Here is a 23,180-nt window from a genome sequence, read left to right as displayed (position 1 = left end):
TGCATGAAAACACTACCTCTGCCTCGGACACGCTTGTAATTTTCTTACGCGATAGCATAGGACCTTCACCAGAGCAAAAGCCTGGCACCATCTAGTGTTGTGCGTGAAAATCTTGACTGACTGGTTTGCACTGACACCATCAGTGACGTCACCAGAGCGAAGAAATCCCTTTGGATGTGATGCCTGGTGAGAGGGAAGTGATATCACCAGACCAGCAAAAGCTGGCTGCCAACCTTGGCAGGTAGTGTGTGGGAAGAGCAACCTGGCTCTTGCAAGTCTCGCTTATGGCAAAGGCACCAACTGCAACAGATAATGTGATTAGGTGTCCCACTGTGTCTTTCTCACAAAACAAAATTCACTTTTGGCCTGCTGACTAATGTGTGCATTATATATGAAACAATCAAGGAAATTATTGATCTGAAATATTTAGAGTCTGATGGAATCACCCATTGCGTGTTTGGCCATCCCCATGTGACATGTACTGCAAGTGGATAAATTTCTCAGTTTTGGGGCCGAATTATGGAACGATCAAGTGACAAACCTTTTGCAAGCAGATCAGTTCACCCCACTCCTGTTGGTCAATATGTCCACCAGTCAGTGCCAATCAATAGGAGAAGGGGTCTTTGACTGTTTTTGAGATTGTGACCGTTCCATAATTTGGCGCCAGGTTCATGTTTGACAATTAGTATCTTTTAATGTTTACAGAAGACTGCCTGGTTACGTTTCTCTGCAGTCTGCTTTAAATCAGTGTGTCTCGCTCATTTTTTTTTCTATTAGTTGCATCTCTTTCATGCTACCAAATGAGATTGTGTATAGGGGTCTTGATGTCCATTCAAATTTCAGTGCATCAGAGTCTGAGAACAGCTTAGTGGGAGCATACCAGCTACAACCAAGTAATATGCAATAAAATTTCCTTCTAAGAAACATAAGCAGCCTCTAGTGCAGTATGCATGTTAGCTGTGTGAGCACCGAACGAACGTGCAACATTTTTATTGTGTATTGTCGAAAACATTCTTCATAAGCAGCACATAATCCGGCCATTCACTGTCAATGAGGGAGCTTTCTTCCACAATTACAGTGGAAAAACATGTTCACACGACAGAAAGACAGTACATACCTCCTGTGTGTGTCTTTCATTTGCGGAATTTTTTTTTTATTTACCCGTAAAGGCTCAGAACTGGGCATTACATAGGGGGTTGTGGGTGAATGTTTCAAAGAAAGCAGCAACCAATAACAAATGATGAAAATGTATGGCAGGCAAAGTTGAGTTAACATTTTGGCATAAGAGAAGATTGAATAACCATGAAAACACGGTACACAAAACAAGCTTGCGCACTCTTCAGCATAGCACAGGAATAACAAAACATAATCAAAGCAAAGAGGCATCGGTAAAATATAGCGGCATGCACAATACACACAGGAATCGAGCACTGTATGACACATCTTCTGTGTTCAAAAATGTTAGTAAAGCTGCTTGAAAAGACTAATTTAATATGGCTGACTATGCTGGATGGCAGTGCGTTCCATTCACTTATTACCGATACCAGCCGGTGACTTCTGATATTTTAGTGCGCAAGCAAAGATGGGGCGGAGCTGAGCAATGGGGTGCAGGAAAGATGTGCTTTCGGGTGAATGGCTGGTCGCTATGGTAGAACATATGAAAGAACGACAACCAAGCACTTTCTGCGTGTAACAAGAAGTCGAAGATTCAGGGTGTGCTTCAGCACTGGTACGCTTTGGCAACGTGAGTAAGGTGGCAGTATAAATCTGGCTGCTTTATTTTACACTGCTTCCAGAGCATTCGTAAGAATCGCATGAGAAGGATACCATATAATAAAGGCGTATTCAAGAGATGACTTGATCAGCGTGATGTAAGCGTTGCGTCTTGTTTCAGCATTCATCAGGGGTAAACAGCATTTCAAAAGGCCAATCTTTTTTAAACCTTTGTTAATTATATATTCTAAGTGAGCATCCCAGGTTAGCTTATGCCTGAGAAATACTCCTAGGTATTTGATACACGGCACAGAATCGGTTTTGTTATTATTTAATCTGTAATTATTTTGTGACATTTCTCCTCCGCAAGAGAATCTTACATGTTTAGTTTTACTTGTATTAATATCCATCTGCCATGATGAACACCATTCCGTTAGAATTGCAATATTTGAGGCAAGAAAACCTCGATAATTCGGACTTCAAGGGCATGAAAAAATGTCCAAATTATCCATTTATTGAATTGTCAAATTCCCTCCACCACCCTCCTCTCAAAACTGCCAAAAATCGTTCGAATTTATTTTGTGGGAACTTGGACAACGGTCATCTCCTTTTAAGACGAAAATTGCGGGCCAACGATGATTTCTCGCAGTTGCTGCACGCTGCCAGGAGTGTCGGAGAAGCTCCCAAAGTGAAACTATGTGGCACCTGGACTCTCAACCATTGTTAAAATGTTTACTAGTTAACTTCCAACTTATTCATTGCCTTTTCAGATTTTTTCTTCTATTTAACATATTGTCACCTGGTGTTCTCAGGTGGCGCTGGGAGCTGACGACGACGAAATCTATCGCGCTGACTAGCTGCCGAACTCTGTCTGTCTTCTGTCTGTGAATTTTGTCGCTCGGTCTTCTGTGACATATTTTGGTGTAGACGCTGGGTAAAAATCCCCGTATATGTCCCATACTCCTCCAGATACCTTGGACTCCATCCTTTGCTAGTTGACACCCCTGTGCACCGTGCTAGTCAGAGAAACCAAGTCCTACCTCCCAAGCACGGGCCTTTGGCGTTTACCAAGGCACACACGCATCAATCTGTCATGCAATCTGTGGCCTACTACACCCTACAAAATCCGCGACTGCCCAAACCATTCCACGGCAGTCAGCTCAAAGACAGGCTTGTAGAGTTTGAGTGGGTCACCTCGTTCAACAGGTAGGACGACGCAGCCAAGCTTCGCAACGTCTTCTTCAGCCTGGAGAATGGCGCTCGTACCTGGTACGAGAACCAAGAAGGCACCTTAACATCATGGCACAAGTTCCGCCGACGCCTGCTGGAGACCTACACCAGCACTGATCATCAAGAACGGGCCGAACAAGCTTTGTAGTCTCGCATTCAGATGCCGAACGAGACTGTAATGATGTACGTGGAGGATATGACCCAGCTCTTCCGGCGAGCTGATCCGGCCATGCCCAAAGAGAAAAACGTGCGTCACCTCATGCGTGGCGTTAAAGAGCAACTGTTCGCTGGCTTCGTGCACAGTCCAACAGGGACTGTTGCTGACTTCCTTACTGAATCAGTCACAATGGAGAAGATGCTTCTGCGGCGGTCTTTACAGGGCCGCTTCCTGCCTTCGGGCCTAACCCTGATCTTCTCCGCGATCTGATCTGCTCTGTTGTGCGCGAAGAGCTCGAGACGTTTTTCGGTGCTCCCCAGCCGACGGGCGGCTCTTTCGCTAGCCTCATCCGTGAAGAGGTCCAAGCGTTTAGGCCTTTGTTATCATCCGCTGATTCGCCGCCTTTTCCCACGGAGTGCCATCGGCCAACGTATGCTGAAGCCTTGCGAAGTCCTGCGCCCTCTTCGGCACCGTTCCCTCCGTCCAATGACAGCTCACTGTTTTCTGCGAACCCCGACATTTACAACAACAATTGACGACCACCCGACCAAAAGCACCGACATCAGTTCCTGAACTCGAAGATCGATTCTAGCTGGATATACCCGTGCTCTTTAACGGCTGTAAGATTAGCGCTTTGGTGGACACTGGCGCTGATTTCTCGATTTTAAGCGGAAAGCTAGCGGCGCTTCTTAAAAAGGTAATGACGCCACGGTCTGGCACGCATATCCGCATGGCTGGCAGACATGTCAGAACTCCGCTTGCCCTGTGCACGGCAAGGGTCCAAATTCGCAGCTCTACATTTGTTGTCAGCTGCCTAGTTCTACCAGACTTCTCCCGTGACTGTATCCTAGGCGTTGATTTTCTCTGGGAGTATGGAGCTATTATTGACCTCCGAAAGCGCACTGTTGCATATTTTCGACCAAGAAAGCTGATGGTTATACCGAGGACTGTCAACGCCGCGCCGTCCTTCGCATTTCCATTGAGAGTGTTTGGATTCCGCTACGCGCCAGTGTTTTTGTGAGTGTTTACTGCAATGGACAACGTGACGTCACAGCTGTCGCAGAAGGCAACCTGTCCCTTTTGCTCACTCACGGCATCTACTCGGCGCGAAGCCTCATCCATCTTCGCAACGGCTGGTCTGAGCTCCTGATGACTAACCTCACTAACGAAGCCCGGCATCTTTTTCATGCTACTGCGATCACATTTGTTGACCCCTTAGCGGAGACTTCTGAATGTTTCGCGTTTGAAACTATTGGGCCTGTGCGCCCGTCTTTTTTTTGATGGTCTTGATATCAGTCCGGACCTCTCAGCGACTCAACAGCGAGAGCTCCATGCCCTCCTACTCGAATACACTACCTGTTTAGCACTTTCGTCGAAAGTACGGCAAACGGCTCTTCTGAAGCACTGCATCATTATGCCCAACGATGTCCGCCCTATCCGCCAGCAGCTGTACCTTATCTCACCGACAGAACATGACACGGTCCAAATGTAGGTGAAGGAGATGCTTTCTCATGGAATCATTCAACCTTCCAACAGCCCGTGGTCGTCACCTGTTGTGCTGCTGAAGAAAAAGGATGGGACCCTCTGTTTCTGTGTTGATTATCGAAAGCTGAAGAACATCAAAAAAAGACGTCTACCCGCTGCCCAGTATCGACAACTGGCTCGACAGACTTCGCCGCGCCCAGTACTTCTCCTCAATTGACTTAAAGAACGGGTACTAGCAGATAGAGGTTGACGAGTGGAACCGCAAAAAAAGTCGTTAGTTATCTCCGACGGGCTGTGCGGATTTAAAGTGCTGCCTTGTGGGTTCTGTTCAGCGCCGGCAGCTTTCCAGTGCATGATGGATATAGTTCTTGCTGGACTCGGATGGTAAACTTGTTTGGTTTATCTCGATGATGTCGTCGTGTTTGCCGAAACCTTTGCCGAACACCTTGAATGCCTGCGCACAGTATTAGATGCCCTCCGGTCGGCCAACTTAATGCTCAAGCCCGAGAAGTGCTTCTTTGGGTACAAAGAGTTGAAGTTTCTTGGTCATCTTGTGAATGCCAATGATGTTAAGCCCGACCCCGAGAAAACTACTGCTGTCGCCGATTTTCCCGTTCCTACAACCAAGAAAAGTGTCCAGCACTTTCTGGGTCTGTGCATATACTACCGCCGCTTCATCTCTGACTTTTCCAAAATTGCCGCACCCTTGTACCACCTCGCGCGCGATGATACACAGTTCGTGTGGGCCGCCGAGCAACAGGGGGCTTTTGCCGAGCTGCGCAGATGACTGCAAACAACCCCTGTTCTTGCGCACTTTGATGAAGAGGCTCACACCGAAGTCCACACCGATGCCAGCAACATCAGCCTCGGTACCGTACTCGTCCAGCACCAAGGTGGCGTGGAACGTGTCATTGCGTATGCAAGCCTCACGCTCTCTCACGCTGAAATTAACTAATATACTAGGGAAAGGAATGCCTCGCAGTTGCATGGGCAACCATGAAATTTTGTCCTTACCTCTATGGCCGCCCGTTCAAAGTGGTTACCGACCACAATTCTTTATGCTGGCTGGCCAATCTTTGCAACCCAGCGAGGCGCCTAGCCCGATGAAGCCTCCATCTCCAAGAATTCGACTACAATATTGTGCATAAATCTGGCGAGACGCACGCAGGCGCTCACGCACTCTCGCGTGCACCCTTTGGGTTAGCCCATGAGAGTATGGAGGACGAGAGTGGTTTTCTTGGAATTGTCAGCGACTTAGACTTAGTGACCCGACAGCGAGCTGACCCAGACCTGCGACCTGTCATTGATTATCTGGTGGGCCGAGCTGCTGACGTACCTCGACAGTTTTCTAGGAACCTGCCTGCCTTCTGCCTCCGGAACGGCATTTTGTTTCAACTCCAGCACTGGTGACTGAGCCCACCTCCTCGTCGTGCCGGCAGACCTTCGCGCCGATATCCTTTTGGCTTCCCATGATGAGCCCACCTCCGGCCACTTGGGCTTTGCACTCTCACCTGCACACATGCGCCAGGCGTATTATTGGCCCAAACTTCCTGACGCTGTCCGACGTTTCATCAGAGGCTGCCGCGAGTGCCAACATCATAAGGTGCCGCCTCTCAAGCCCGCGGGCTTGCTACAACCTATCGAACCGCCTCGGACGCCATTTGACCAAGTCGGCATCGATCTTCTGAGCCCCTTTCCTGTGTCATCAGCCGGTCAGAAATGGATAATAGTCGCGACCGACTACTTAAAGTATGCGGAAACTAAGGCAGAGCAGCATGGCATGTCATCTGAGATTGCCCAGCTTTTTATGCAGCAAATCGTGTTGCGTCATGGTGCACCGTCCCATGTAATCACTGATGAAGGCACGGCATTTACGGCGCAGCTCATGCTCGACGAGTTTGAGCTCAATCACACGAGCCATCGCAAAACAACTGCCTATCACCCACAGACGAACGGGCTCGCAGAGAGACTGAACAGAACAATCTCCGACATGATCGCCATGTACATAGACTCTCGGCACAAAACCAGGGACGAGATTCTTCCGTACGTCACATACGCCTACAACACGGCCACCCAAGAGACGACCCACTTTACGCCATTTCGTCTGGTTTACGGACGCGGCGTTCAGACATTGCTGGATGCCATGCTTCCGTGCTGCACTGATGACCACCCACTCACGCCAGACGCCGAGCAGTTCGCTCAGCGCGCCAAGGAAGCACTTCAACTGCCCTGTATTCACATTCATCAGCAGCAGGGCACGGATGCGCGCCGCTACAACCTCCGCCATCGGCACGTCACATGCCATCCTGGCCCCGCAGGGGGGCGCCTGCAACTTGCAGGCGTCGCGACGGTGAGTGGCGACACCGCGGGTTCCCGAGCATCCGCAGGGACATCCCTGCAAGGGGATGATGGTGAACTGTGCATCACCACGGACCCGAGCACCCACGCCTCGCCGTGCGTGGCATCGCCGTGTCCGGGGAAAAGGGGATCCTGGTGGTTGAGCCGATGCCGAGCGTTTGTACCCTTAAGGCCCCTTGGCGGAGGCAACACACCACTTTGGCCCCAGCTTCCTGCAGACGGCACCTCCGGCCTGACCCGACCGGGGGGAATCGGCAGTCGCCTTTTCCTATCCTCCTCTCCATCTTTCACTTTCCTATCTCTGTCTCACAACTCTCCTATATCCTACTCACTTCTTGGTTTTTCCTGTTTTCCTGGCGGCGAGGGTTAACCTTGTGTGACCAACTACCCTGAGTTGAGTCATATTTGGTTATAGTTGAGGTGTACAGCTGGCGTGGGCAGGACTTGCTTTCAAGTTCCTGTCCCGTCCCCTTGTTGGACTTCGTGGTGGGTGGCTGGCACCATGACCGAAAAACTAAATTCTTTTATGGCTCCACCCTTATCCAAACCTGATCGCTCTCTAAAAAGAGGGCGGAACGAAGCAGCTGATTTTTTCTCAAAAAAGAGACAAACATTTTCAAAGTTCCTCGTAATCCACAGTGAAAGTGACGGAATACAGGCAAGAATAATATCCCCATTCCTTGTGTCAAAATGCTTAACCGATACCTTGGGCCCTGGCTACAAGGTCTCAAAGATGTCCAGCGGCGACTTACTTCTTGAGCTGCGCGACAGCATCCAGTGTTCAAAACTCTCCAACATTGCGTCTATAGGGGACATCTCTGTCTCTGTAACCCCCCACCGATCTCTAAACACAGTCCGAGGTGTAATCTCTGAATCAGACTTTATCCATATCACAGAAGCTGAAATGCTTGAAGGGCTTACCGACCAGAATGTAATCGACGTTCACCGAATCAAGATCCGCAGGGATAACAAAGAAATAGATACCAAACACATGGTCCTCACATTTAATACCAGTACCTTGCCCGAAACGATCGAAGTTGGATACTTGAAAGTCAACGTCAGACATTATATACCCAATCCCCGCCGATGTTTCAACTGTCAAAAGTTTGGCCACGGCTCACAAAGTTGCCGCGGCCGCAAAACCTGCGCAAAATGCGCTTCGAAAGACCAGCATTTTGAGGGATGTGACGCAGCACTGCGCTGCACAAACTGCGAAGGAGACCATGCAGCGTACTCCAGGGCATGTCCGTCCCGGAAAAAAGAAAAGGAAATAATTACCTTAAAGACAAAAGAAAACATTTCATTCATAGAAGCAAGGAGGCGTTTTGCGCTTACGAACACATTCTCTTTCACAGCAAAACCTAACCGCTGATGTGGTGCGCGGGGGCGTAGCGCCACACAGCACTACGGCACCTGCCGAGGCTGCTTTCACAGAGCCAGTGGCAGGGCCATCCACGCCCCAGGCAGGGACAGCGAAGGCTGCTCTGCCACCCTCAAAGCAGGGAGCGCCGGTCCACGGGTCGGCATCCCGCAGGACCTCCCCCCGTCGGGAGAGGCCTGAAACTAACACAACCGCGGCCCCTCCGCGGTCCTCCAGCACCTCGGTTGAGGTGATGGATACAGCACCCACTCCGCCTCCACTACAGAGGCGGAACAGCTCTCTTGAGCGGAAAAAAAGACAGGCCCCTCATAACGGGCCCACCACATAAGTAAATCCCCTTTCATTTTCTCTCAAAAACACAAGCATGGCTTTTTTAATTCAATGGAATTGCAGAGGACTTATGCGGAATTATAGTGACATAACACATATTTTAGGGTCAATGTTACCCATAGTTTTATGTCTTCAGGAGAGCAATATTGGTCCACAACATGTGCATATCCTGAAACATTATCAAACTTTTAGACGCGATCGCGAGCAGGCAAATCAACTCTCAGGAGGCGTCGAAATTGTCATCCAAAGCGGCGTCCCTGCTCGAGAAATCAAGCTCAATACAAAACTTGAGGCGGTTGTAGTCAGCATCGTCAGCTATAAAACACTAACAATCTGTTCCGTATACATTCCTCCACATTTTACATTAACAGTCCATGATCTAGAAGAATTGATAGATGAACTTCCGGAGCCATATCTGGTAGTTGGGGATTGTAACGCTCACTCCCCTTTTTGGGGAAGCGAGCGGTGCGACTCTAAGGGGCAAACAATCGAAGATTTTATCCTCTCAAATAACATCTGTCTTTTAAATACAGGAAAAGCAACTTATTGTTGCCCCAGCTCGTCCAAAATGAGCTTTCTCCATTTAGCTTTCGCATCACCATCGCTTTTTAACGATTTTAAATGGGATGTTTTAAATGACCCTCTGGGAAGTGATCACCTACCTATTATCATCAGCCTCTCATCGTCTACTGCAGTAATTTTTATATGTGTCCTCAATAAACAGCTCAATAACCTCAAAAAAAATGTGGGAAAAGGTTCGAAGATTCAGTAGTGACCATACCTCTTTCACACTTCCTCTATTGACTACACCCGGGACACAAGCATCATTAGAAGAACAGGCCAACATACTAGGTGAGCATTTTGCTGAAGTTTCCAGTTCGTCCAATTACACAAACACGTTCCAGAAGCACAAAGCAATAGCAGAAAAACAAAAACTTCCATTTGCAGCAGGTATGCACGAGGACTACACTCAACCCATCACACTCCAGGAATTGATTAGGGTATTATCTTCTGGTAAAAATACAGCAACAGGCCCAGATAATGTGCATTACGCTATGCTTGCCCATCTCTCTGAGGCTGCCGTGCAGGCATTGTTGAAATTCTTTAACAAAATATGGACAACTGGGAATATACCTTAGGAGTGGAAGAAAGCAATAATAGTACCTTTTCTGAAACCCGGAAAACAACCAACAAGTCCTAACTATTACAGACCGATAGCCCTCACCAGCTGCATCGCTAAATCTTTCGAAAGCATAGTAAACATTAGACTGACCTTCACACTTGAATCTCGTCGACTCTTAGATTTACATCAATGCGGATTTAAGAAAGCATGCTCGACCACTGATCACCTTGTCCGCCTAGAAAACACCATCCGGGAGGCGTTCATCCACAAACAGCACTGTATCGGGGCCTTCTTCGATTTGGAGAAGGCCTATGATACCGCGTGGAAGTTCGGCATCCTCCATGACCTAGCAGAGCTAGGGATCCGCGGCAAGATGCTGAACTGCTTGAACGACTTCCTGACTGACCGCACATTCAGAGTCCGTCTGGGAGCAACTCTATCAACGACATTCACCCAAGAGAATGGCGTACCCCAGGGATGCATTTTAAGTCCGACACTCTTTATAGTAAAAATGAATTCTTTGGCCAAAGTAATACCTAAGTCCGTAATGTATTCAGTTTATGTAGATGACATACAGATAGCATACACTTCTTCCAACATACTGTCCTGCGAGAGACAAATACAAATCACACTAAGTAAACTGGCTGCTTGGGCAGAGAAAAATGGATTCAAGTTCTCCCCTCAAAAAACAGTAGCTGTTTTGTTCTCAATACGACGAGGCCTACAGGTCGATCCCAATCTGTGCTTGAAACAAACCACACTGCCAGTCAAACAGGAACATAAATTTTTAGGCGTCACTTTTGACAAGAAACTTACATTTCTGTCACACATTAACAACCTGAAAAAGAAAGCATCCCAAGCCCTCAATATATTAAAGGTACTCTCGCGAAAACGGTGGGGGTCCGATAGAGCATGCCTATTGCAAATATATCGCTCTTTGGTGTGCTCCAAGCTGGACTACCGGTGTGTGGTATATGATTCGGCAAGAGCATCCTACTTGAAACGACTGGACCCTGTTCATAATCTTGGTTTGCGCCTATCAACTGGAGCATATAGAACATCCCCGGTAAATAGTCTTTACGTTGAAACTAATGAGCCCAGACTAGAGGATAGAAGAGTCACACTAACATGCACGTACATCCTAAAAACCCGTTCTCTCCCTAAACATCTCTGCTATCCCATTGTTACCAAGTGCCCACCTAGGAGATTATTCAATAATAAACCACATTTTATCAGGCCACTAATAATGCGCTTTGAAGATAAATGTGAAGACTTAGCAGTGCTGGACGCCCTACCTAATATTGCATAAAGACATGAATATCTACCACCATGGTACAGCCTTCCTTCGGTGTGTGACTTCACACTGACGCACGTAAACAGAGAAAATACCACACGAGCACATACTGCAAGAGTTCTTTGCACTACGAGAAAAATATAACACTTACACTGTATTTTACACTGATGGCTCAAAAACAGAAAGTCATGTCGGAAGTTCAGTAATTCAAGGAACAAATGAAAAAATGATACGATTGCCACAGTATGTATCGGTATTTACTGCGGAGTGTTATGCCATCTTCGTAGCTGTAGAACAAATAGTAAAACAAAACATAAAAAATAGCATCATTTACACCGATTCACTGAGTATGCTAAAAGCGCTGCATTCTACAAACGCTGCTGAACCCATAATAGGAAAAATCATACATAACATAGTTAAAATTACAAAGCAAAAACATAACATTATATTCTGCTGGGTGCCTAGTCATGTTGGAATTTTAGGTAATGAGAGAGCAGATGCTTACGCAGCACAAGCTAGAATTGGTCATATAAAACAAGTTAACATACCACAGAGGGATTTTTCTAAATTACTGCACAGTAAACTCAGGAGTAAGTGGCAGATTGCATGGGACGAATAAACAAACAGCAAACTACATTCTATAAAACCTGTTTTGGGAGAATGGAGATCATGTACACATCAGGAGCGTTTCATAGAAGTTATTTTGTGTCGACTACGCATTGGACACACACACCTTACTCACAACTTCTTACTGACAAAAAAAGACAAACCTCTCTGCGAAATGTGTGGCGATGAACTCACGGTAAACCACATTTTAATTGTATGCAAAAAACTGGAACAACTGAGGAAAAAATATTTCACAACATTGTACAATGAATACATCCCACTACACCCCATGTTACTTTTAGGAGATCAAGCACTGGTTGATTTTTCAAGCATTTTTAAATTTCTCAGAGAAGCCAATGTTTTATACTAACTTTAGATATAAAATGCGTAACCTTTAACAAAAGCTCTAACCGTGTGTTTGGCGCATCATAGCCTCAGTTGGTTTTGCGCCATTAAAATCAATATATAACTAACTAACTAACATGCCATCCTGGTGACCAAGTTTGAGTGTGGACCCCGGTACGCCACCCAGGCTTGTCTGAAAAACTGATGTGCTGTTACTTCTGACCTTACGGAGTTTTGCGCCGTGTCAAGTAAGTGACCTACAAAGTTATTCCAGACGGGACTGCACAGCCTCAGCGTCGCCCACCCCGCTTTGAGGTCGTGCACGTAGTCTGTATAAAACCGTACTTCACGCGGTAATGTGCAGTGTGCTTTGCGTTCGTCTAATCGCGTGGGACACTTTCGCCCGCCTCCCTTGCCCGTTCTGTTCTTGTGCTAATTTTTTTTTGTTTCCATTCCATCGCTCATGGCCCACCCCTGCTTTTATTTTTTTTTGGGGGGGGGGGGGGGGTGGTAATGCCACCTGGTGTTCTCAGCTCAGGTGGCGCTGGGAGCCGACGACGAAGTGTATTGCGCTGGCTAGCTGCCGAACTCTGTGAATTTTGTCGCTCTGTCTTCCATGACAATATATAGTTATATGAGGTATGCTTCGGTGAATGGCGTTCCACAATTTTTGGAGAGGAATGCTGGGTCGACAAAGCTATTAGATGTCGGCATTTTACGCAAGCTCAATTACATAGCCTTCAGTCCCATGTGTATGCTGTGCAGATGTAAATGCTGAGGTAGTTGCATATTTAAAACACCAAACAAAGTCTTAATAACGGGTGTTAACAGTTACGGCTTTCATACATTCCACACAGCAGCCTTCTTTGTCGGGTTCATATTGTTTCCTAAGGGACACTGGAAGGTCTCTGCAAACTCATCCAGATTCATGAGTGGCCCATTCACCCTGTAAGATGCAAAAGCAGTGTCTTCAGTATCATACAAAGGCTATCATTTTTTCGGTGTGTTTGCTTTCTGGTTATGCTTGCTGAAATTGTGCTGGCTTTTATGTAAGGCGCTATACATAACAGCATGCAATGCTGAATTTTGATGGAAGTAGGCACTGAAAATGCCTAAAGTGCTGATTAGGTTCACCTGGCCTATAATGTTTCATTTCACGTCGATCGCCCTGCCTTTGCGCGGGCGTCGAAGGGGTGTGGGAAACAAGCTAATATGCAGTTAAGCCTGAAGACGAATATTAGGACGATCGTTTGTCAAGCAGGTGATACAAGACACAGCGTCACTTCAGGAAACCAGCTCCAGGGTGTCCGAGTAAACAATTTTCCAACGCCATAGACTTGCATGGGCGTTTGGCGAGAGTCCTGCGACAGCCCGAATTATGCAAATTACTGAGTTAATGGTAGTCGAATCAACGAGGTTTTACTGTATTCAGCTAATAAAGCATGCTTCGTGCAAGTCATTCACTTGGGTTAGATAGCCGAGTTGCGTGGGAACAGTACCCTGCAAAGTGCTGCAAGTATTTGTTGTGTAAAAATTGCTGGTGCTTCTCTTGCATGCATAGTCATGGGCTGCTAACGTGAGTCCTCGCTTTGCTACAATACTCTGGAAAATTTTTTTCTAGTTTACGTTCACTCCAAGGTTCCAAACTGTGCCTTAAGAGCAATGGTTCTGCATCTGTCACTTTTTAATGTGGCTGGAATGAGTTTCGTGTGATTTCCTCTCACATGTACTGTGCAATTCCACAAAAAGCTAAACTTCTGCATATTCTTGCGGGAAGCCTTCTGATACCTATAGTGACACCAAGCTTGGCATCAAGGACAAAATACACTTGTTTCTAGCTCAGATTTCTAAATTTTCACTTTAAACGCTTGTCTCTTACTGCTCTGTAGTGTTTGCACAAAGTGCCATTTATTTCACCATTTATCCAAGCACACTCCCTTTTCGCAGGTGTACAGACACAATGAAAAGAACTCGTAGATGCTGTGCATTGTTATTTTCTTTCACAATGAGCATTTATTCTGGAACTGCACATTCTCTTGGCCAAACCAGCCAGCCCAGAATGCCCTCCTTTCTGCAGGGTCATATTTAGCCATGGCTTCTTGCTGCCATATCTTACTGCTGCATAGTGCAGTGGAAATTGTCAAGTCTAGATGTCTGGTTTATGTTGTAAATCTGTCTCCAAAGCTTCAAGCAACAATTTGATTTGGGCTAGTTGGCTTGGGCCACTACTAGTTTCATCCTGTAGGTGTTTGCAGTGCACACGAAACACGGACGGACAGAAAAGGGAACGAAACACAGCGCTGACTTTCAACTGAGCTTTATTGGAAAAATAAGCGACTTTTATACAAAAATTTTTAACATGTGACTCCGAAGATGTCAAAACGTCCTACTACATGTGCCATCTAAAATCACTGATACTCTAGATAAAAACCCTGAAAAAACACGAATGGCAAACACTGAAAGACACGTGCCGCCTAAACCACCTAAAGGGTGTCATGATCAATAACGGTGAAGGAACAACATTTGAAAAAACTACCAAAAAACTATGATACCAAAATGCAAAAGCAGGGTGAAGCTGTATATGGGCTCCCGTTGTCACAAAAAAATAAAAGATAAAAGAAAATACATTGACAAAAACAGGGCTGAAACGGTATAAAACACATTAACTAGAACAGCATAAGACCCATTATTTAAAGAGTGTTGAAATTTACAGGTGCGCGCCTGCGGCCTGCAAGAATCCAAGTTCTTTATCCAGGAGTACTAAGGACACAGTGCTGACGCACATGTCCCCTTTCTGTTGGATGGCTTTTGCCTCGATAATCTCCCTCGTGGTCTGATCGCTGCTTCTACCTAAAATCGTAGTGTCCTGGAACCGTGGTATGCACTTATTGCATTCGCTGCAGTGTACAGCGAGATTTCCTTCTCGTATGTTTCTCTTGCGCAGATTGTCATAATTATTGTTGTGTTCTCGGAGTCGGTCGTTAAGGCATCGGCCCGATTGTCCTATATAGACTTTCCCGCAGCTTAACGGAATCTGATACACCACACCCTTGGTACAAGGTACAAACGGAGACCGGTGTTTTTTGGAGCACTGCACACGTGGTGTACCACACGTCTGAGTAAGCTTACAAAGCTTTGACAGCTTTTCCGGGGCTGAAAGCAATACTCTCAACTTCACTTTTTTGCCTATTCGTTTCAAATTGTGGGAGATGCTGTGCAAATAGGGTACTACAACCAGGTTTCGTTTTTGTTGACTCTCAGCCGAAGCTTTCATACTTCCTTTGCTTTTACTCTTCACTTCCCTATAGATTCTTTCAGCCACCGAGATGATGATCTGCTCCGGATAACCACTTTCTTTCAACCTTGCAGTCTGTTGATAAAAACTACGCTCCATGGTATGTGGACAGGATTTTTGCAAAGCATTTGTCAAACACAGGTTAATAATGGAACGTTTTACTAGTTTAGAATGTGCCGAGTTGAACGGTAGGACACTTTTTTTGCCTCGTGGATCGTATGTCCAGCAGATATGATCTCTCGTACACGTGATACTTAAATCTAGGAACCGGGTGGTGTCGTTAGTCGGCAGCTCATGCGTTAACACGAGTGGTTCGAACAATCTCTGAAAGACTAACAATGCTTGCGTTACATCTGCCCGGAAAGAATCATTGCTATCGTCAAAAAGAATTAAATAATCATCTACATATCTAAACACTTTTACGGCGTTGAACTCTGCCAGGTGACACATCAACATGTTATCAAGATGGCCTATAAAAATGTCACTGAGGATGGGTGCCAAGCAAGAACCTATGCATACACCTTGTTTTTGCAAATATATTTCGTTATTCCAAGTTACGTAAGTGGATCCAAGGTAGAAAGTAAGCATTTCTAAAAACGACTTGACACTCATCCCAACTGCATTCTGGAAAGCTACAGAGCCAAATTTGTCGATGCTATTTTCAAGGTATGAAAGTAACTCCTTCTGCGGAAGAGAGTAATACAAGTCCTTAATATCTATATAACATGCTTGCAAGTTCTTGTGATTCTGGCCTTCCAGAAACCCTATGACATCTATCGAGCTCTTAATCTGGAAAGGATCATCAAAAGGGATGGTCTTCAGCTTGTCTTGCAGGAATTGGGAAATTGCTTTCTGCCATGAACCTGTTTCTGACACGATTACTCTGAAAGGGCAACCGAGCTTGTGCGTCTTAGCGGAAAACATGAAATGAAGGCTATTGATTTCGGAGCTGTCAATACTTCGGCCTAAACGCGTCAGGTTCAGCCTCTCACACAATGTTTTGGCTGTTTGTTTCAATTTTGGTAAGCGTACCTTAGAATCTTCACGGAACACTCCTCTGATGGCGTCAAGGGCTTTCAGTCCGAACATTTCCCTGGAGCACACAACAAGGCCTCCTTCTTTATCCTCTAAGGTACGCTTACCAAAATTGAAACAAACAGCCAAAACATTGTGTGAGAGGCTGAACCTGACCCGTTTAGGCCGAAGTATTGACAGCTCCGAAATAATAGCCTTCATTTCATGTTTTCCGCTAAGACGCACAAGCTCGGTTGCCCTTTCAGAGTAATCGTGTCAGAAACAGGTTTATGGCAGAAAGCAATTTCCCAATTCCTGCAAGACAAGCTGAAGACCATCCCTTTTGATGATCCTTTCCAGATTAAGAGCTCGGTAGATGTCATAGGGTTTCTGGAAGGCCAGAATCACAAGAACTTGCAAGCATGTTCTATAGATATTAAGGACTTGTATTACTCTCTTCCGCAGAAGGAGTTACTTTCATACCTTGAAAATAGCATCGACAAATTTGGCTCTGTAGCTTTCCAGAATGCAGTTGGGATGAGTGTCAAGTCGTTTTTAGAAATGCTTACTTTCTACCTTGGATCCACTTACGTAACTTGGAATAACGAAATATATTTGCAAAAACAAGGTGTATGCATAGGTTCTTGCTTGGCACCCATCCTCAGTGACATTTTTTTAGGCCATCTTGATAACATGTTGATGTGTCACCTGGCAGAGTTCAACGCCATAAAAGTGTTTAGATATGTAGATGATTATTTAATTCTTTTTGACGATAGCAATGATTCTTTCCGGGCAGATGTAACGCAAGCATTATTAGTCTTTCAGAGATTGTTCGAACCACTCGTGTTAACGCATGAGCTGCCGACTAACGACACCATCCGGTTCCTAGATTTAAGTATCACGTGTACGAGAGATCATATCTGCTGGACATACGACCACGAGGCAAAAAAAGTGTCCTACCGTTCAACTCGGCACATTCTAAACTAGTAAAACGTTCCATTATTAACCTGTGTTTGACAAATGCTTTGCAAAAATCCTGTCCACATACCATGGAGCGTAGTTTTTATCAACAGACTGCAAGGTTGAAAGAAAGTGGTTATCCGGAGCAGATCATCATCTCGGTGGCTGAAAGAATCTATAGGGAAGTGAAGAGTAAAAGCAAAGGAAGTATGAAAGCTTCGGCTGAGAGTCAACAAAAACGAAACCTGGTTGTAGTACCCTATTTGCACAGCATCTCCCACAATTTGAAACGAATAGGCAAAAAAGTGAAGTTGAGAGTATTGTTTTCAGCCCCGGAAAAGCTGTCAAAGCTTTGTAAGCTTACTCAGACGTGTGGTACACCACGTGTGCAGTGCTCCAAAAAACACCGGTCTCCGTTTGTACCTTGTACCAAGGGTGTGGTGTATCAGATTCCGTTAAGCTGCGGGAAAGTCTATATAGGACAATCGGGCCGATGCCTTAACGACCGACTCCAAGAACACAACAATAATTATGACAATCTGCGCAAGAGAAACATACGAGAAGGAAATCTCGCTGTACACTGCAGCGAATGCAATAAGTGCATACCACGGTTCCAGGACACTACGATTTTAGGTAGAAGCAGCGATCAGACCACGAGGGAGATTATCGAGGCAAAAGCCATCCAACAGAAAGGGGACATGTGCGTCAGCACTGTGTCCTTAGTACTCCTGGATAAAGAACTTGGATTCTTGCAGGCCGCAGGCGCGCACCTGTAAATTTCAACACTCTTTAAATAATGGGTCTTATGCTGTTCTAGTTAATGTGTTTTATACCGTTTCAGCCCTGTTTTTGTCAATGTATTTTCTTTTATCTTTTATTTTTTTGTGACAACGGGAGCCCATATACAGCTTCACCCTGCTTTTGCATTTTGGTATCATAGTTTTTTGGTAGTTTTTTCAAATGTTGTTCCTTCACCGTTATTGATCATGACACCCTTTAGGTGGTTTAGGCGGCACGTGTCTTTCAGTGTTTGCCATTCGTGTTTTTTCAGGGTTTTTATCTAGAGTATCAGTGATTTTAGATGGCACATGTAGTAGGACGTTTTGACATCTTCGGAGTCACATGTTAAAAATTTTTGTATAAAAGTCGCTTATTTTTCCAATAAAGCTCAGTTGAAAGTCAGCGCTGTGTTTCGTTCCCTTTTCTGTCCGTCCGTGTTTCGTGTGCACTGCAAACACCTACAGCATGAAAAACCAACTAGCCCAAGAAAAGACGATTCTGACCTATAGTTTCATCCATTCCTGAAAAAAAGGAAAGCAGCATGTCAAACAGTCACCTGTGCATGCTTGCTTTGTACTAAGGTTGTCCAAAAATTAATGCCCCCCATTTCTTTTCTCGGACAGTGTTTAATAAAAAATTAATAAATTCACAAGGAATACAGCCGCATGTCTGCCGAATTAATATAATATTTCAGTGTAATCTCCCGTCAACTTGTATGGCTTTGCGCCACTGGTGAACAAGGGCATGCATGCCTACCTTATTTCCTTTTGCTGCAGCCATGTCTTCAAGATGCACATGAAGCTTTCGTCATCCTGAAATCTGGATCCACAAAATGCATCTCTCAGCTGCCCAGAAAGATGAAAACCAGACGGTGCAAAGTCAGGACTGCAAGGAGGATGGGGCAGTAGAGTCCACTTAAATTTGGCCATTGCTTCTTTTGTTTAAAGGCTGGTGTGAGGGCAGATGTTGTCATAGTGGAAAAGAATCTTTCTTGCACTCTTGTTATTTCGGACACGCTGGTACCACTGCTTTAGTTTCTACAACTAGTTTTTTGTCGCGGTAATAAAAAAAAAAAGTAGAGTTTTGATTGTTAGTGGCCGAATTTACTGTCTCCCCCTAAGGCAGCGCATCCACAAGGATAACTCCATCAGTGTTTCAGGAAATGAAACAGTGATCATGACTTTTCTGGCGAACTCATTCACCTTGAACTTTCTTGTTCTTGGCAAACTTGGATGGTGCCATTCCATCGATTGTCTTCTTGTTTATGGCTCGAAGTGATGAGCCTAGGTTTCATAACTGGTCACTATCAGAGACAAGAGATCGCAACGCTCCAGCAGCTTGGAACAAATCACTTTTCTTTGCTCTCTGTGCTCAGCTGTGAGGCTTCGCGGAGCCTACCTAGCACATACCTTAGAGTATCCTTGAGTCTCGATGATGCACTGCCTTTGCATATGGACAGCTCCTCAGCCAACCGTAATGTACCAGTCAGCATGGATGATGGTGTCGGTGCGCTGTAGCTTCAGGATTGGTTGCAGTGGCAGGTTGCCCGAGCCAATCATGCAGCACTTTCTGGAGCTTGGGACTTGCCTGGCCCAGCATCCAGCAGTGCTTCTGTAGAGTGCAGACCCTGCATAGACAGCACACAAACGCTCATGAATACGATGAACTTGTTCCTTTTCAGCTGCAAGAAATTCAATGACAGCTCACTGTTTACTGCAGGTTTACTGCTGTTTCCTTGGACTGGTATAGTGGTGCCATCTGTGTGATAAAGCTGAAAGTAGGCACACATATGTGGGAGGCATGCTTTTGCTATCCTGTGAAATTTGAGTACATCAATTTGTTATTAAAAGGCGAGAAAAAATGAGGGGCATTACTTTTTGGACACCCAGTATTTTCATTTTCTGTGGTGCAAGGCTTGTGAGCTTTCTCTCTTATTTCATTTGTTGTTACTTTGCAAGACTTTGTGGTTCATTTCTTTATTTGAATGTGTTCACACCCATGCACGAGTAGGAGTACACTTGCATGTATACTAAGCCTGCTGTAGCAGTTCCGGCGTCTGGCCATTCATCGCAGGGTCAGATACCCGCCACAGCAGCACCATTTTGGCCCGAAAGATGCGGGTTCGATCCCGGCCGCGGCGGTCAAATTTCGATGGAGGCGAAATTCTAGAGGCCCGTGTGCTGTGCCATGTCAGTGCACGTTAAAGAACCCCAGGTGGTCGAAATTTCCGGAGCCCTTCACTACGGCGTCTCTCATAGCCTGAGTCGCTTTGGGACGTTAAACCCCTATAAACCAACCGCAGCACCATTTTGGTGGAAGTGAAGAGTGAAAAGACCCATGTGTTGCGCGATGTCAGCTCAAGTTAAAGACCACTAGGTGGTCCATTTTATTTTAGAGCTTTGCTATAGTGCCCCTCATTAGCCGCTTGCAGCTTCGGTGCATCCAACCCAATTTGCATGTGTGGGATGAAATTGTGGCTAGTGGTAGCGGTAGACGCCTGACTGAGTGCATGGCTTTCAGTCCCAGGTGGTTGTGCGCCCCAGTGGCCACGGCTGCCCAGTGGCCACGGCTGCTCTGCCATGTCGTCCCAGCCTTGACACTGCCCCCGCTGAGCCAGAGACACAGGTGAGACCTGTCCCTTTTCCACTTTCAACAGGCTGAACAAACAGGTTCAACAAAAGAACAAGGAAGGCAGACAGTGTGCACGGTTATTCGATGCCACTTTGCACTCGAGCCTTCAAGAAAAATTGGAGCCACAAATTTTCCCAAATATTTTTTTGCATAAAGTTTTTTGGGTAATGTGTGCATTCTTCAATTTTTTGGTCAAGTGGAAAGCTTGGTCTCGTTGAAAATTTTTCATTTTTTTTCCGGAACACTCCATATCTTCTCTGAACAATGTTTAAGCTTTGTTTTTTCATAATGGGCAGCAAAAGAAAGGCGTTATATATTATTATTATTATTATTGTTGTTGTTGTAGATTTGTGAATAAATTATTATTTAAAAAATGTGTATATATATTGAGTTCTTTTTATAAATTTAGTTGCTGATAACAGGCTGCATTGAATGTCAAATCCTTTTTATTCTTATTTGATAGTTTCACCAGATTAAGAAATTTTGTCTCTGTACAATAATGAGCACGTATTTTCCGTGTGTTATCGACCACTAATTGGTGATATGTCTGCGTTTCTGCGGTTCTACAATCAATTTCGTTCATTTGTTGTTCAAAATTGTGATGGCAAAGCTTTAACAGCTGGCGTAGATTTCAACACTTACAGGAGTACCAATAGCCACTCCTCGAATACTTTCAATGTGGTAACGTTATCCAGCGGTTTTGTCATCTTAATACACGAAACAGGCCTACACATGAAGGTCATTCAACTCTGGATTTCTTGATAGTCAAACATTAAATCTGGATTCTTGACCTATAAGTGATCATTTGCTGGTGCTTCTGTGTGCACAAATAATCGGGTCAAGAAGGAAAAAATTCCCAAAGGTGTTGTCCCAGCTATTTACAGACACAGCTCTGAAATCATTTTGTGATGCCCTGTTGTCAGTAAATTGGGACATGATAACTGACCTTATTTATGGATACCAGTGACAATATGTTCATACACAAGAAATTTCCATCTGGGACACATAGGAAAAGTAGAAAAACCAGGAAACCATAGATTGCACCTGACATATGAAATAATGAAATTTAGGGAAAAGCTGTACCGACATATACTTCGCACAAGATCAGCCCTTGACCTGGCAGCATTTAAAGGTATCGCATTAAGTTAACCACGAAGTTGGGACATGCACACGCAGCATATTACTCATCTTTCCCAGACATTGAATGCCGCCAGTGTAGTCTGCTGTGGTCAAGGTTGAATAATCTCCTAAATTGGGGTGATTCGCATAAGGCTTTATTGCAATTACAAATTACAGAGTGTGGAAAAAGTCCTTGTGGGTGGTATGTTGATTGCAAAACCAAAACATTGAGATATGGACATGAAATGTGGCAAACACTTTATCTGAATGCTAAGGACAGCAGCAGAATAGCTACAGCTTGAAAATTCCACCTTTAGCCTTGATGCAAGCACTTAGATGCTTCAGGAGTGCGTCGACCACGGAATGCAGGAAGTCATGATCGATTCCTCCTAGGCCTTCTGAAGAGACAGCTAACGTTCCCCAAATTGCTGTGAGGCTTGTTGCAGGCCTTACTCTCAAGCACTCACCACAGCGAGTAGTCAAGTGGGTTCAAACAAGGCGAGTACAAAGGCCATTTTTTGGAAGAGATGAGGTCTGGAAACTGCACGGTACCATTCCTGAACGACTTTCACCTTGTGAACGGGTGCAGAATCCTGTTGGAATGTCTGCTGAAGTGAACATGGCTCCAGGATCGCACCATCTTCTCTAGAATGTCACTTAGATAGTTTTGGTTGTTCGCCTTGATGCCCTTAAAAACCAGGTGAGTCTTTCTAGATGACACCACTCCGGCCCAAACCATGACAGACGCTGGATGTCCTTTGCGAGTGACGTGTCGACCATGGCCATTTGATTCAACTGATGCAGCAAGGATTTGGTTGTTCTGACAGTTGAAACTGTATACAGTTGCGAAGAGTTTATCATCAGTGAAGAGCTCATTCCTGTGGCATTAGGTTAATCGTTTCAGGATCTCACGGCATTTTTCCAGTCAAGTAGCCTTCATGTGCTCGTCCAATGAATCAGTCTTCTGGTGCTTGATAGAACGCAACCCTAGACTGTGCTCGGGGATGTTCTGTTCCGATTTAGAGCTGATGCCAAGCTCCTTGGCCATCTTCCTCAGACTTCTCTTCAGATTTCGCTTGATTTGTTGTCAGACAATTCTGAAAATCTTGTCTGTGGTTGCAGTACAAGGTCTTCCACTCCTCATGTGGTCAGTTGGCAGACCAGTGTCACGATATTGGTGGAGAGTGAATTGCATTGCCATGAGAGACACGCCAGTGATTGAAGTGATCTTCTTCTGCGGAGTACCGGCCTGGGAGAGCACAACTATCATGATTCACAAGCTTTCAGATACCATAATGCTGAGAAAAAACAAAATAAAAGTAATCAAATCAATATATAACCATGCAAACATGAAATAAA

The 23,180-nt window shown here is 45.3% G+C and overlaps 1 protein-coding gene across 5 annotated transcripts in view; it reads left to right on the top strand.

The window, feature by feature from the left end:
- The window catches only part of LOC144124511 (GTPase-activating protein skywalker-like), a 162,573-nt gene that overhangs the window by 35,446 nt on the left and 103,947 nt on the right, over positions 1-23,180 (top strand). For all 5 annotated transcript variants that reach the window (XM_077657229.1, XM_077657228.1, XM_077657227.1 and 2 more), the window contains one exon: positions 20,592-20,696. The gene's annotated coding sequence lies outside the window, so the exon portion shown is untranslated. The remainder of the gene's footprint in view (positions 1-20,591; positions 20,697-23,180) is intronic.

The sequence above is a fragment of the Amblyomma americanum genome, chromosome 3 (assembly GCF_052857255.1).
Source record: "Amblyomma americanum isolate KBUSLIRL-KWMA chromosome 3, ASM5285725v1, whole genome shotgun sequence".
NCBI lineage: Eukaryota > Metazoa > Arthropoda > Arachnida > Ixodida > Ixodidae > Amblyomma > Amblyomma americanum.
This window is presented reverse-complemented; position numbering and strand designations above follow the sequence as displayed.